This window comes from Lagopus muta, chromosome 6 (assembly GCF_023343835.1).
Source record: "Lagopus muta isolate bLagMut1 chromosome 6, bLagMut1 primary, whole genome shotgun sequence".
Classification (NCBI taxonomy): domain Eukaryota; kingdom Metazoa; phylum Chordata; class Aves; order Galliformes; family Phasianidae; genus Lagopus; species Lagopus muta.
This window is the reverse complement of record NC_064438.1, coordinates 26,976,042-26,991,302: the sequence shown is the minus strand read 5'-3', so window position 1 is coordinate 26,991,302 and position 15,261 is coordinate 26,976,042. Positions and strand designations below refer to the sequence as shown.

Sequence of the window (15,261 nt, the reverse complement as noted above, 5' to 3'; positions counted from 1 at the left end):
TACATCAACTTTGTTGGCAATGCATTCTCCCATCTTGTTAGTGGACAAGAACATGCAAGAAAGGAAGGTGTGGAGCTGCATTCCGACTCCCCAGGCTTCAGAAGAGCTGTGGAGAAAGTTGTGTAATCCGACAATTACAATTTATATTATAAAGTGTGTGTGTCCAAGGAATCTGAAATAATGGCATAAGCAGATGGCATTTGGCTTTTATTGAGTGTTTCTGAGTGTCTGACTTTTCACCATCAATCTGTTAATGTATGGGAGGGGAGTTCTGTGTTAAATACAGTTTACAAAAGGCCTTCGGAGTTCTTCTGAATTGTGTTTGCTGCTTCTGTTACTTTTAAATATTTGAATAGCACGATTTGATGACTGATGCTGCATCACATCAACAGGAAATCTGAAACAAAAGAACACTCTCTTCACTGAAGCTCCCTTTGCATTACCATTTTTTTTTTTCAGGCAAAGATTTCTCTAATTTTCTCTATTTTCTTTCTCTTTTTTTTCCATTTTCTCCTAAGCCCATATTATTATGACTACTCTAAACATAATGCTGGACTAGTAGGCTTTGGTCTAACTGGGTACGTCATTTTTCCAGGTAATGAATTAAATACAAAACAATCTTCTATGTACACTGAATTCTATTTATTAATATTAGTCAAGGTCATTAACTGCATCTTTCCTGCTGAAAGGCCTTCTTGATTCATATAATTGATATCTGTGTGCAGTGGTGCCTCTGTAAATGTAGTCTTGCTCTATGTGTATGTATTTTGCAATTTCTTTTCTGAAGATTATATACGTACCTGCCTATGAACTAAGTGGTTCCCATTAGTACTGTTTCTGGGCCTCTCTTTCCATGGCTTGGCAGTCACCTGAAATGTCAGAGAATGATGCAGATCCTTGCAAATTATGAGAAAGAGCCTACTGACCACAGAGCAAGACAGACAGGTTTGGCAGGAGGAAAATGAAATTGCATGTGTGCCTCCGTGATCCCACAGACAGCTGGTAGGTCACAATTCTGGCCTGTCAGACTTGACACTGATCATTTAATTTTGTACTTCCTACTTACTTTGCACTGGCCTCTTTACTCACTCTTACCCTCTTCCATGCTGCTGCTTTGTTGGAAGTGCTCATGCATCTTTTCCTTCTTTTCAAATCCTTTTTGCAATAAATTCTTCAATATTTGTACTAAATAAAATGCACCACATTCAGAAACATTACTTTTATTTAAAAATGCATTTTCTCCAATTCTAACTGATGTGTGTTTCTCACCCTGAGTTTTAATGACTGCAAATATTTTATGTCCAAATAGTAATTACCCATGCTAATTAAATGGAACAGATTTACTTCAGAGTGAATTTTTGTGCGCTGCAGAGAGGGTTTAAAATGTTGGTATCCCTCCGTTAGAGTTCAGAGTTGACCATACATGTTGCATGGAGTTATAACTGGTGAAATCAGAGAGCATCAATATCTACTTCTTGTCAGGAAAGTCCTGTCCATCAGTGAAAAAAAGAACACACAAATTACAGTTCACGAGACGCTGCCTTTTGTGCCAAAGATGGCTTCTTATTCCTGCTCCCCCAGTGCCTCCAAGCAAAAGTGTCCTATGCTATGACAGTGTAATGGTTTATGTCTGTAAACTGGATCAAAGAAATCATTCATACTAAAGAGAATTCTCTAAAAGCCCTAGGCCAGTAGTGCTAGAAAATACTCCAAAAACCTTCCCCATATACACTGACTTCCTGAGATGAAGAATGAGAATATGGACTTTTTCCATATCCTGAAACTCACTGACTGATCTTGGGCTTTTGTGAACAATCTACACGTGAATTACCTCATCTGTTTTTCTGGTGCACTGTATATCCAAATTGTAATGCTTTCCTTCTTGGAAGAGAGTGTTGTATAAAATTTTCACATGTTCATTGTTCATCAGTGAATAAATAATGCATTCTGTTTCAGGGTGGTTCGGATTCTTAGTCAAATTTTCCCTGTGTTTCCAGGAGCTCTGGCCAGCCCTAATCAGAAACAGTCCTACTACTTACCCTTTCATAACACTAAGCCTACAGAGAGCAACATAAATGTTAATTAATTTACTCTCACCTCACTCCTCTGAGGTAAATAACTATATCATTTTCCCTTTCTGTTTAAATGAGAACATTAAAATAGAAACGTAGTGACTTGCCCAAGGTTACACAGCACATTAGTGGCAGAAGAAGGATTAGCATTCAGAAACTCTTAGGACTTGTCTACACAGGGAAACTGAAACGACAACTGTGCATCATTCATTCAGCAGTAGCCATTCAAGCAGAGGCCTATGTGTGTGTTTTCTAGCAAATGGAAAAGAGCCCTTTTATTCTAGAATTAGTTATGCCCTATTGAGGTATGGGAATTATTTTGGAATAAAACTCTTCTTATTCCATAATAAATGCCCACCCACTGAACTGTTCTAGACTTGCCATTCTGACCATGTCCTTACTCGGGCAAGGACTAAACCGTAAATTCTTCATCCCTCTCTCCCACAAAACCAACTTAGTTATTACTTAATTACAAAGGCATAAAAATGTTTATGCTTCCTTGAAAAGAAAGAAGACAAGCTCTGGCTATCCTGAGGCCCGTGAGGGCATGCAGTGCTCCTGAGCATTGCTGCTCCCCTAGGTGTAGTGCCAGCACTGTGTGCAGGCAGAGCGCAGTGAGGGGAGTATCTCGGCCAGGCCCCATTTCCTGCAGCCCCACACGTCTGGCCTCAATGGGTGCTGATCTCAGGCGTGGGGCCTGGGGAGAGTCTGTGGTGCCCAGAGCCCCAGCCTGTGCTGCAGCCAAGGGTGTGGGCCTCTATAAGGGATGAGGCTCAAATGGTGTGTGCAGGGCTGAGGAATGGTGTCAGAGCATCTCTCCCTGCCTGGCCCTGCTGAGTACCTCTCACATCTTCGGACTGGACAAATCAGAAGCATGCGCAGAGAGATCACAGAAAAGGATTTGGAAATGCAGTAGCCCCATTAAACAGCTTGCTAGACATGGCTTTGCTATCTGAATTCTTCTGATAAGGGCAAAATCTGGAATCACACACGCACCATGCTTCCTGATGCTGTGGTCACATCCAGCACTCCTATCAGGTATTTCTATACCTGAAGACTGAAAGCCAGTTTGTACTTCCCTTGGGCTACCAGTAAGAAAAATGTCTCTTAATTTCTGTAAGATGCACTTAGCTTTTCAGCTGGGTGACATACAAAAAATATATTTAAATGCCTAAAGTGTTCCTGTTTGTCATTTTAGATTGCTAACCCTAAAATGTTCTGTCATTCTAGACTGCTAGCTCATTTTTTTTTGCGCCAGAGCAGCACTGGAATTATTTCCTTTTCCACCTAGAATATTTCTCCTACTTGGCAAGATGAGATAGGAAATCTTTTGGTGACCCTGTAACACCTGCTAGAGTCATGACCTCGGGATGAAGAACCCATAGGAGAGTGACTGCTCTTTGGAAATTCAGCCAGATGATTTTAGAGTAGCTCTCGCTGGGGTATTTAAACATCAGTGTTAACCATCCATTAGGAGCATCTTCCAGAGCTCTTAAGTCATTTAGATTGGTGCAGAAATTTTCATCATCACTGTCCACATCTTCCTGGAAAGTGGGTGTATGGTGAAAGTGGAGCCGCAGCAGGGCAGCTGCTCACCACAGCTCCCTTGCTCCGGCAGCTATTGCCGTGTTGCATACTGCTGGAGCTTCGCCAGTCCCAGTCTGAGATATTTTCTGGAGTGCCCTAATTTCAGAGGCAGCTCAGGAAAAGCTTCAGTTACATTAGTTAACTGAGATTGCTAATGTTCTCTCAAGACAAGGGCAGCAGTGACTATCAGCATTGTCCAGAGAGAGTTACCATGGCTCAATTTGTTAAGTTTTTTTGCCATTTACAAACAGTTCCTGCAGAAAAAAAAAAAAAAAAAAAAAAAAAAAAAGGGATGATGTTGATGTATGCTCCTTTTTTTCACATTTAACCACGTCATTAATTTGTTCTCTATGGCTGATATCTAGAGAGAGAATTCAATTTAATTTGGCAGTAAAAGAGCTTGATGTAATGCTATCTGCATAGCACTGGGAGGTTCTGCCTTTGTGTCAGTCACCCTCCTCTCCGCACGTTTCTGGGAGGCTGGAATTTGATCTAACGACAAAACCGATTAAAATTATATGAATATATATAAATGCAGAAGGTTCCGACAGGCACTACGCCGAGGTGTACTGGGTATGCCCCGAGGAGCCCCTTCACCAAGCCTGCCATGTACAGGTAACTACGTGCAGCGGGAGAGGAGCCGCTATGCACAGCCGCCAGCCCGGCAGCCGCAGCCAGTCCAGCGCGCTCGGGGCCTCCCAGTCCCTCACCCCTCAGCTCGCTCCGAGCCACGAGGCGGGTTGCATCCTCGGACAAAGCAAGGGCTTTCCCCTCCGGGGCCGACCGGCGGCACCTCCGCCCCTAAGCTCCCCGGGCTTCCAAACTCGCAGAGCCGGGGCCAGCAGATGGGCCCAAGGCAGCGGAGCGTGCCCGGGGAGCAGTGGGGGCGATGCGGGCGCGGGCCGCCCGCTAGGCCCGGCGTTTGGCCGTTGCTATGGGAACGCGCGCGGGCTGCTCGCCCCCGCCCCGCCTCTCCGGCGCGCGGGCGGCGGGGCAGGCCCTCTCGCGAGAGCTGCGGCGGGCGGAGCGGAGCGGAGAGGAGCGGGTGGCGGGGTGAGCTCATCCCGGGCGCGGAGCGCAGCCGAGCAGCGCGGAGGGTGAGCCGTCGGCCGCCACCGCGGCAACTTTCTTGGGTGAGTTGCGGGTGAGAGTGAACGGCGGGCTCGGCACCGATCCCCTCCCGTGGAGCCGGTCGCGGAGCGAGGGGGCGCGCGGGGGGAGCGCGCCCGGCCCCGGGGTCGGCTCGCCGCTCCGCTCCCGCGGAGGGCGCGCAGCCCGGCGGGAACGAGGAGCGGCCGAGCTCCGCGGAGAGCCGCCCCCGGCGCGAGGTCCGCATGCGGGACTCGGTCAGTAACTTGTCCGCTCGGCGCCGCGAGTTGTACTTCTTTTTTTTTCTTTTTCTCCCCTCGGCTCTTTTTGCCTGTAGCCGGCCGGGCTCGTAGCGGCGTTGGTTCTGCCCGGTGCCGGCAGCACGGCGCTGGGAGGCGCGGCGGTGCGGGGCGCGTGGGAGCAGCCCGGGCCGCGCCGCGGGCAGAGGTGCGGGAGGCGGGAGCAGGGCTGCCCCCCTTGGCAGTGTGTCTCCGATCTTCCCCCGTGCTGTCCTTCGTCCCGACTTTCCCGTGCTGCATTTAAAAATAACTGCGTTATGTGCACCGGGTAACTGCGATGCAGCCTCGGCTCGCTTAATGAGGAACGCACCCCGCTCGTGTCTGCGAAGCAGCGACGCGAAATGGGAATTGCTCAACTTGAGCGAAGATCTCCTTGTGTAACCTTGGCTACACCGCCCGCACGTTTCGGCTGCGGGAGGCACGGCTTTACCCGGGGAGGAATACTGAGATGGTTCTGGGGATAACGCTGCCGACAGATTGGCTTTTTAAACCTCGCTGGCATGTAAAATCCCTCGGCGGTGCCGTACTGCCGAGCCCGGTGCCGCACGCCGAGCGGGGGCACCTGCACGCTGTAGCCCCTGCCTGCTGCACGGCCACGGCTGCGGGGCCGCGCTTGGCGTCTTCTCCAGACAGCAAACCTTCGTGCTGGGATTCTGATCTTCTTAACTGCGTTAATTAATTCTCACTAACTGTAGGAATTAAGCAATTAGCTTCCCTAAATCTAAGGCATAAATCAGTTTTATGGAAGGAAAAATCTTTTTTTTTCCTTTTTTTTTTTTTTAAAACGCTCCCTATCTGTAGTGTTGGTTGTTGCCACTGGAAGCACTAACTGGGTAATATGCACCTGTACGTGCTCCGATGGGGAGTTTGGCTGCTGTTTGCTGGGCAGGAATGGCTGGGCTGGTCTCTGTTTGCCTTTGGCTGGAGCAGGAGCGGAAGGTGAAAGGAGCGAGGTGGGAGCTTTTGTGACGGCTGCAATCACCAGGAGAGATCTGTGAACTGTGCTTTGCTGTTAGAGCCGTCCTGCCTCAGGCCGTTGGGTGTCACACTGGCTATTAATCCAAAAAGGCTGTGGGAACTAACCAGTCATTCTTTTACTTGTGAAAACACGTGTGTTCAGTTCAGGTGAAGTTGAAGTTTTGTGATTGCATGCTTTGTGTAAATATGATGTCTCCTTATGATTGATTTTTGTTTATAAGTAACTAGAAACAGGATTTTTTTTTTCCTATCCAGTTTTAATAGGGTTTATTTATGGTCAGTTGATTAAAAGCTATGCACTTGGTTACTCAGCAGTGTATTAAGAAGGTGTTACTGATGCTAATAAAATGTTGGTACTTGGGATAGGCGCCTTGTGCTCTCAGTTGTGGTTCATTGAGCCATGAGGTCAGGAACAAGGTGGGACGTCATCTGCAGCTGTGTGTGGGACTGCAGAGTGCTGGCTGGAGGGCCGCAGGTGTAGGGATGGGCAGCAGCACAGAACTGGGAGGATGGGGCTGCAGCTGGGAATGTGTAATCCACCGCCTATTTTTTTCTGTGATCAAGTGTATTATTGTCATTTCACTCCTGCATTCTAGCTTTGAGGAATTCTCATTTTTCTCAGGAAATTTTCTTTAAGATTTGGGATTGACTTCTGGATAGCTGTTGTTTTAATAGCCATGTCCGAGTGTGGCTTCTTCTGTTTTGTTTGTTTGTTTTTCTCTCATCAGGTTTTCAAGGAGATGTTTTATCACACAGCATTCTGTTGCTGCCTCAGGAGCTTTTAGTTTTCTTGTAGCTCTTCTTGTCATCTTAGTTTTGTTAATGTATGTATGTGTTAGATTTTCTATTTGAACTTTTCTTCTGTTTTGTCCTGTGTCCTTTTGTTGAGAAGTTTCCCCTGTATCTGTATTTTAATCCCTTGCTTTGGAGGCTGCTGCTGGGCCGAAATCCCAGCTGCCTTCTGTGCTGAGCAGGCGGAGCTGCTGCCCTCATCTGAATTTCAGCCACAAGTTTCTCTTCCTAATGCTGATGCTTTCAGAGTTCTAAACTTATTCTCATTGATCCTGTGGGTCAGCCTGTTGGGAAATTGTTAGTATCTGTTGTTTCCTTGGCTTTCGTACCTTCATTCATTCCTCAGCAGCTCCTTTAGGTCGATAAGGCATGATTTCATTGTCTATTAGTAACTTCTTGCATCTTTGCTTTGCTCAATTCCTTGTTCATCTCATATATTTTTGCTTTCTTCTCTCTTGTAGGATTGTGTTCTTGTTGTGATGTGGGCTGAAGTTCCTCCCGCCTGATGTAAGGTTGCTTTCTGCCTTGCTCCTTGGTGGTGGGGTGGAATCACATTTACATCATCTCTAAAAAATCTTAATGCTTTTTTTTTTTTTTTTTTTTTTTTTTTTTGATTCTGAAACCCTTTGGTTGAACTTCTTGTTAATAAGTTACAGCAGAAATGTGGCACTGGTGAGTGCAGTCACTGATTGATCAGTGTGTACAAATATATTGTAAAATGTGCTAGGTCAGGCCTTTAACCTGTGTGGTATGTAAAATTAATCATGTGTTAATTATCTTGTGAGTGAGGGTGAAATATATTATATTGTTCTGTGTTTTCTTTCCAGGGAGATGTGACTTCAGTGTATCCCTCTAAACAGTAACTTCCAAGCAGCCTGAGCTTTATGTTTTACTAAGTTTAGTGTTGGATTGAGGACCGTTGTGTTGGGTGGTGCTCACAGTGGGATGCTGTGGCTCTGTGAGAGTTGAGACACTTTCTCTGTAATGGAAAGCAATTGGTGCTGAGATGGGAGCCATACCAGCAGCGGAGGCGGTTAGCAGAGGGCACAGTTGCAAAGCTGCAGAGGATCGCCACTGGGGAGATGAATGACAATAATTTTGTGGTTTTGACAGGCTCTGATTTCTTGATCAGCTGGCAGTGTAGGATGAACACGCTCTGTAACATTTTCAGTGTTGCTTTAGTAGTAATTGTGCACTGAACTCCAGGAAGCCCTCTAGGAGTTGCGGAAAGGTAATCTATTTCACTGTTTTTTGAACGTGAATCCACAGCTGAAATTGCTTTAGATGTCCATCTTCTAAGATGCAAAGTTATGTCATTGTCTCAGTCTATTTTAAATCCTGTGGCACTGGTTTGCTGGGTGGATTGCTTGATTTGGGTTCGACCACATGCCTTTTATGTTTAATGCAAAGCGAGAGACCAAGCATTTACATGTCTTTGTTTTCTTTATGGAAGCATGTTTTAGAAAGCACGTCATTTGAATGTGGCAACATAACACTTTCCATTGTCCTGATAGCTGTTGAATTGTGCCCTCCCAGGGTATTCTTCAGTGCTGTCTGTGAGCTCCTGGTATGGAAGTGGGTCCTGTCTTGCAATCCCATGTTTGATTAATAGGATCAGCCTCAGTCAGCGTTATGGAAAAGTACAGTGTTCAAGGAAGAGCTGTTACAGAGAATGATGGTTAATGCTTCATCCTGAGAGACACCTGGAGGTTCTTGTTGATCTTAATAATTTTCTCAGACTCTATAGGAAGGCAGGAATGTTTCCTTCACAAGGATGTTTTTAACAATTAGCAAAGTGTTCCTGAAGACCAAGTTTAGTTCAGAAGTTGTCAAAATTTAAACAAGCTGCTGGTATACAGGATCCAATTGTTCATAAAGTCAGATTGTTCATGATTCCTCATGTTTGCCTCCACTGTTCAAAAGCCTCCTGGTGGTGTTTATTCCAGTGTTGTTGTTTACCTCATGGAGTAGCACCTTTTTACCTCAACATACAGGTATTTCTAGCTGGATGCTACTGCTGCTGGGAAACAGGTGTGCTGATGTTGAACTTGTACCATTCTCATAGTGAAATCCTTTCATGTTAATCTGTAACTGATGGTGTTACAATGGATTATAAACCTCAACTAGTCAGAATCAGCGGAGCACAGTCTTATTCCAGTCTGCTGTACAGCACAGGTCAGAAGTTGAGCATAATTAAGAGAGAAGCTACCTGCTGCCTGCTTGATAGATACTGGCCAGTGTGACTCGTCCAGCTCTGCTGCTTGCTCACCTCTCTCCAGTGTCACCCTGCAGCCGGGGCTGGCTCCACGCTGCTGGGGCTGTGGGGTCCCCGAGCTGGGACTCCCCAGTGGCGGGATGATCGCAGCACTATTGGCATCCATCATCCTTTGACTTTTGAGTTTGAATGGCAGGCTTATTGTATGCTGAAGGGAAATGGGATTAACGAAGAACTTTTAGAATTAGCGTCAGATAGTATTTGTGAAATGACTGCTGTGGTTGCAGAACTTTCTGCACAGCAGTTGTCTGTGCCAGCAGCTCTGATGTTTGCCTGAGGTGTTCTTGGTGATGGCAATGCAAGCAGCTCTCTGTGAGGAGTTAAATGTTTTTAAACATCTGCTGTTGTTGATTTACCTAAACGTTGCATGGTCTCAGGAGCATTTTTTTTTTTTTTTTTTTTTACTCCTGGGACAATCTGAAATAATGGAAATAATGTGAAGTATTCAGTGCAGGCCCACAATGAGTGGGGTTTTACAAGAGTTCATAGTTTTGTTTTACAAACTTTTTTCTCCAAGTTTTGGCTCAGAGTGCTTTTTTTTTCCTCCCACTAATTTCTGAAGTGGCAAATTGGTAGCTCAATCTTACCGAAGAAGCAAATGATTTGGTTTGGTAGAAGAAGCAGTGGTGCTAAGACCCCAGCTGTAGACCATTAGTACTTCAATAATTATAGCTAAGGCCCCACTTAGCCAGTCTGCTAAACCAGGCATCTCCATCACGGATGGGATTTGTTGGTTTGGACCCTTATGGTTCTTAAAGACTGGACCACATTTGGTGAACTTTGGGGTGGAGAGTAGATTTTCTGGTTTAGCATCGTTTCGTAGAAATCTAGTTTGTGCATACTGAAACAACCCTTATATGTTCTGGGTGGACAGAGCCATGGGTGCGGCATGGGGCAGCCAGCATGGGCCAAGGTTGGCTGGCTGCATCCTGCTGGGGTCTCACAGGCTGCTGGGTGTTGCTGGCTGCAGCCTCCGGCAGCAATGAGCTCTGCTCTTGTACACACAGGTTAAACTGTCCTTTAAAAATCAAGAACATCCTCGTAACCTTTTTTTTTTTTTTTTTTTTTTTTTTTTTTTTTTTTTTTTTAACTAATGTGGAGCAGTTTTATGTCAGCACAGCAGGCCCAACTTGTCAGGAAGCAGAGCTGCCATTGGTGTGAGTTTATCTCACTTTCCTGGTGCTGGCTATCAGGTTGCAAACTTGCACCTGGAAACTCGATTTCTTTTATCTGTGAGTACTTAAGAAAGGCAGCTTATTTATTTATTTTCCTGGCAAGAGGCAGTGTAAGAGGAAACTTACACGTCTTCAATACTTGTTTTTTGGCAGGACCATAGCAAAACTTTGCTCTAGATGAAGAAATTTTGTGGCAAAAATGAGCCTTTTTTTTTTGGTCACTGTATTCAAATGTCACGTGGCTTTGTCTGTGCTTTGAGGAGTGATGGTGGAGCAAAAGAAAAACTGCAGACTTAAATATGTTGCAAGCTCAAACCTGCTGGCTTTTTGCTGTTACGCATGTCATAAATAGTTCAGAGATAAGAACTGCAGAAGATCTTTTTGTAGACAGCGCTTTTCTTTTCACTTCCAGAATTACTAATCTTATTATTTAGTATTATCAGAACTAAAATGTTCAGCACTATGCTAGGACTCTATTGTTGCATGCATCACATAGAAGACAATGCCAGACCTCACCGCCTCTGCCTTGGAGGCCTTCCCTGCTTCTGGGTGCAGTTGAGATTTCTGTCGATCTGTTGCTTGTTTGCCAATTGAAAAGGCTGAAGTTGGATTTCATGCTTTCAGTCCATGCTGAAGAAATGCACAACCGTGCAGAATAATGTTATGCTTTAACATTCACATGTCTTTTAGATAATCTTATCTTTATGAATTGTGACGCTGGCAATGATCTTTTACTTTGCAAATGTGTTTAATGGCTTGTTGCATGAATCATCGTAAAATAGTTCAGTCAACTCTGTGGTATTGGTTGTACAACCAAAATGAAGAGTGAGACCTGATGCTTTCCCTCAGCTTTAGTTGAAGCAAACCTTTAAAAGTGAGACTAGAAAGGCCATAGTCATGTAGAAGCTACTTACTCAGTCTGTACTTTCCTCGAATGTGTTTTTCTTTGCTCTTTCCCTTCCTTTGCAGTGGTTGAAGAAGGCCATGCTGACAGGAAGCCCGTTGTCTCAACCTTCCACCTCCCCTGCTGATTTCTGCAGCACCTTGCGTGGCAGTCATTGACTTGTACTTCACTTAACTCAGGAAATTCCCATGGTGTCTCCGGTTTTGTATCATGTATGCTTTGCCATACAGAAAGACTGTAAGGATGATCCTTGTTATGATGCCTCTGGTAAATACAGACGAAGGGAGAATCTGAGCGTAATCTCAAAATATGCCCTTCATGCTGAATTGAAGAAGCCTTTGTGGGATTTTGAGTTCTGTGGGTTTTTAGGGCATGTCTGTACAGTGAAATGAATGGCCCTTGATCTTCTGGCGAACTTCCCCAGAGACACTTTCACTCTCCAATTACAACTGTACAAGAAGCTCCATGGAATAATTTCGGAGGCTTATGTTCATTCTTGCCTTGCTGTACAGTTACTGCTCTGTCTAGGCGCAGCTGGAAGATCTGCAGAGCTCCCTCTGTTATAATGTATTAAACCTGTCAGGACTTTCGTTTTAAACCTGTTGTCGTAGTTAACCTTTACGTTTAGCAAAAAAAAAAAAAAAAAAAAAAAAAAAAAAAATCAAGGTTAATTAATATTCTAAATAAAGTTAGAAAACTGAAAAGTTGTTATTCTGACTCCAGACAACAGTATTAGAATAGGGTAAGAATGTGTAAGTGTGCACTCCGTGTTCCAGATCTAATCACTTGTATATGTACTGTTGATGCAGTAAAGACTTTCAAATTTGTTGGTAATTTAAAGTACATCTCCAGTAAGACCAAGGTATGATAATAACCAGTAATTAAATGCTGCGAAGGGTGCTCATCACTGTTATTTTAACAGAAGTTAGTCATTATCTGCTGATTGCTGGCATCATTAAATCTCAGTTTCTAAGCATGTAAGTCAGAGCTTAAGTATCTGAGGAGCTGAACTGAGGTTTTCTGTTCCCACGTAGTTGAAGTACTTGGGTTTTAAGTGTAATAACTTACCTCAAACTGCCTACCAAGGGCAAGCATGTAAATGTGCTCTTTAGCTAGAAAATATAGTACATTTCTTCTGAAAACGCAGTGGTGATGGGTTAAAGTCAATCTTACTGAGAATGACTTAACAGTTGTGCAGAACTGGCCCCAAGGAAAGAATCATATGCAAAGTAGATTTGTAAAAGTATTGAGTGCCCAGATAGATAGATAGATATCTAAAGTGCAGAGGGAGGGAAACTTTGCTGTTCTTCATTTTGCTTGAAAACTTGTGCTTTATTTGTTAATTAACAAACAAAACCAATTTAGCTATATATATAGCATTTGCCAAACAGAACTGTAGGATCACTGTGGATTGGAAGGGACCTTAAGGATGGTGTATTTCTGACCCCCCTGCTACAGGCAGGGTTGCCACCCACAAGGCTGCCCAGGACCTTGTCCAACCTTCTTGGCAGAACAATGAGCTTCCTTTAGGGCTGGCATCAAAGCATCCAGAATAAGCACGGTGGATAACATACTTTTTGGTAGATACCAGTACTGAAAAATAAAATTTTGTAATTGAGTTTAAATATTGCATCTGCAATTGTGTGAACAATAAAATGGACCATTTTTTTTTCCACATTCTCCTCTTTTGCCTGAGTGTCATAATTGAGACAGGAGGGGCTCTAAGATTTTATGATTCTAACTTAAAATGAGAAAAGAATTGAAGATCTATTCAGTATTGCTCAGTCTAGGTGAAGCTAACTGCCTGAAATTCACTGTTTTCTTAAACATGAGTGGTGCTTTCCTTCTGACTGACTAGCTTCCTTGACAGCATCTTTGGAAAGCATGGCTGGAAGCTGCCTGGCGGTGCCGCAGCCTGGTGAAGTTTCCTGTGGGAACCATTAGTAAACGAGTAAGCATATTGATCTAAACACAGCTTAAGAGTTTTGATTAATTCTTACTTGAAACATAGCTATGAATTAAATCCTTGCTGCTCATGTCTCATAAGTACATTAGGGTAGCATAGGCAGTGTACCTGATTATGTGGTCTTCCACATGCATTTTCTTTATATGGAGAAAGAATTGAACTTGTGGAATGGTGCTCTGGTATTTCAGTAGCATTTTACAGGTGGCAGTAAAAGCTTTTGGCTGTGCTGTGGCATGTGGGTGTTATGTGCTTGCATCTAATGTCATTCAATATCAGCTTTTAATAATACTTTTGAAAATGAAGTAATTTTATATGCAGTATAATGTAAAGTACCCTTAAGTAGTGGTTGGTATCTTCCTTACAGTGTTCTCTTGCTGGTGATAAAGGAAGTACAAAAACCGTTCAGTGGCAGAAGTCCAAAGCTATTTTGCCAGGTAGAAAAATTGGCTTTCTGAAGGTGGTGGGTTTGTTTCTATTCAAATCTTGTGTTAGTGCTGAGTGACTGTTCCATGTGCGCTGCAAGGATTTTTGATTTTCAAGTGGTAAGTAACTGCAGTATCTATGTATGTATCTATGGCAAACATGCCATAAGCATTCTTGGTTATCCTCCTAATGCTTAGCTGGGATGCCAAAAGCTGTTGAGGTGTCTGGAAGTGTCAGGTTCTTGTTTGGGAACTGGTACTGTGGGTCAGCAAGGTGTTGTGTTCTGATGTCTCTGTGCTCAAAGCTAGGAAGCAAAGGTGTGGGATATTACTGAAGTGCCACTGCTGTTCCCTTTATAACCACGGTAATTAGCATTGAATATCTGTAAGATGAGTGTGTGCTGTATTAATGAAGCTTCTTGTTTAGTTGTGCTCTCTCACTATTGTCTTAATGAAGGGCTGTACTGAAAAGCTGCTCAACTCTTCCCTTGGAATAAAGCTAGAAGGGCTTACGGGGTGGCCCATGAATCTGTAACCGTCCCTGGAGGCTGCAGCCACCTCTTCTGTGTGTGACAGCAGGCATGTGGGCACAGTTGTGCAAGGGAGAGGCTGTTGTAACAGCAGTACACGATGTAAGCACGCTCTCTCCTTGGGCATTTTTGCTATATTGTGAACTAAAAAGTTGTCCCAGTCTCAAGATCGTGCATGGAGAAGGCAAAGGCAGGCTGATGCTTCCAGTTGAGTCAATATGGTCTGATTCTTTCTGCGTCTTCCTTCCTGGGAATGAAAGAGTGTGAGGAAGGCTATGTAAATCATTTCTAGCGCTGGCAGAACTGGTGATTATGTCTGGGGTGGACCTTGATTTTCCTTTTCTTGTTCTGCCAGCAACTGATGCGGTACAGTGCGGTCGCATGATAATTATGCTGCTCTGCATTGAGTGCACTCAACTTCAATTGTTTGTGGGAACTAATGAGATTGTGTTTTGATGTGACATTACTGTAGGATCAGTACTTCACATTCATTCATTAGTTTACCTCAGTGACTTTGTGAAATAAAGAAATGCCCTTGAGCAAGTCATTTTAACATTGTGCATGAGAAAGCTGTACTAGTGTTCAGAACAGCAATTGTCTTGAGCTTTACATTCCATCTCCCCATGGAGGAATTTATTCACAACTAGAGCTATGCTGCAGGTTTGTGAGCCATATCTGAGCAGTCTGGTGGCTGTGTCTACACCCACCTGCTGAGCCCCATCCTGAGCCCCAAGGTCACTCAGCAAATTCCCCCTATTCCGTGCATAGCAGTACCCAAGGCACCATGAGGAAAGCCATGCTGGGGAACAGGCTGACTGTGTATTGGTGTGGAAGGTTATGGAGTAGTGCTCAAACCCATGCCCTGTCCTTTTATTTACCATTACAGTTTTAGCTCAGTGTGTCTGCACAGCATGATGCAGTAGTGTGCTGAGTTTGTAGCTCGTGCCTGGCCAACATTTACATGCAAGTACCGTGTGTGAGCTCACCTTCCATCGCAGTAGTGCTTGCTATGTGCTGATGTGGCTGTGGGTGGTGGCACTATGAGCTCAAATGTCAGCGTAAGAGCTGGTATGCTGCAGGATAAAGTAATACTTGGGCAAATTGGGTTCTCATTCTCTGCTAGGTATCCCTGTCTCAGCAAGCTCTTAGACATCTTGATCTGTATCAATAGA

General features: G+C 44.3%; 1 protein-coding gene across 9 annotated transcripts in view; it reads left to right on the top strand.

Annotated features, from left to right (window-relative positions):
* The first annotated feature begins 4,143 nt into the window (after window positions 1-4,143).
* Window positions 4,144-15,261, top strand: part of SIPA1L1 (signal induced proliferation associated 1 like 1) — a 192,242-nt gene continuing 181,124 nt past the window's right edge. For 4 of the 9 annotated variants that reach the window (XM_048949074.1, XM_048949070.1, XM_048949069.1 and 1 more), the window contains exon 1: window positions 4,654-4,792. The gene's annotated coding sequence lies outside the window, so the exon portion shown is untranslated. Of the gene's footprint in view, window positions 4,275-4,652; window positions 4,793-7,278; window positions 7,325-15,261 lie in introns of those variants that run through there. The other 5 variants (XM_048949071.1, XM_048949067.1, XM_048949073.1 and 2 more) reach the window with 3 other exon arrangements.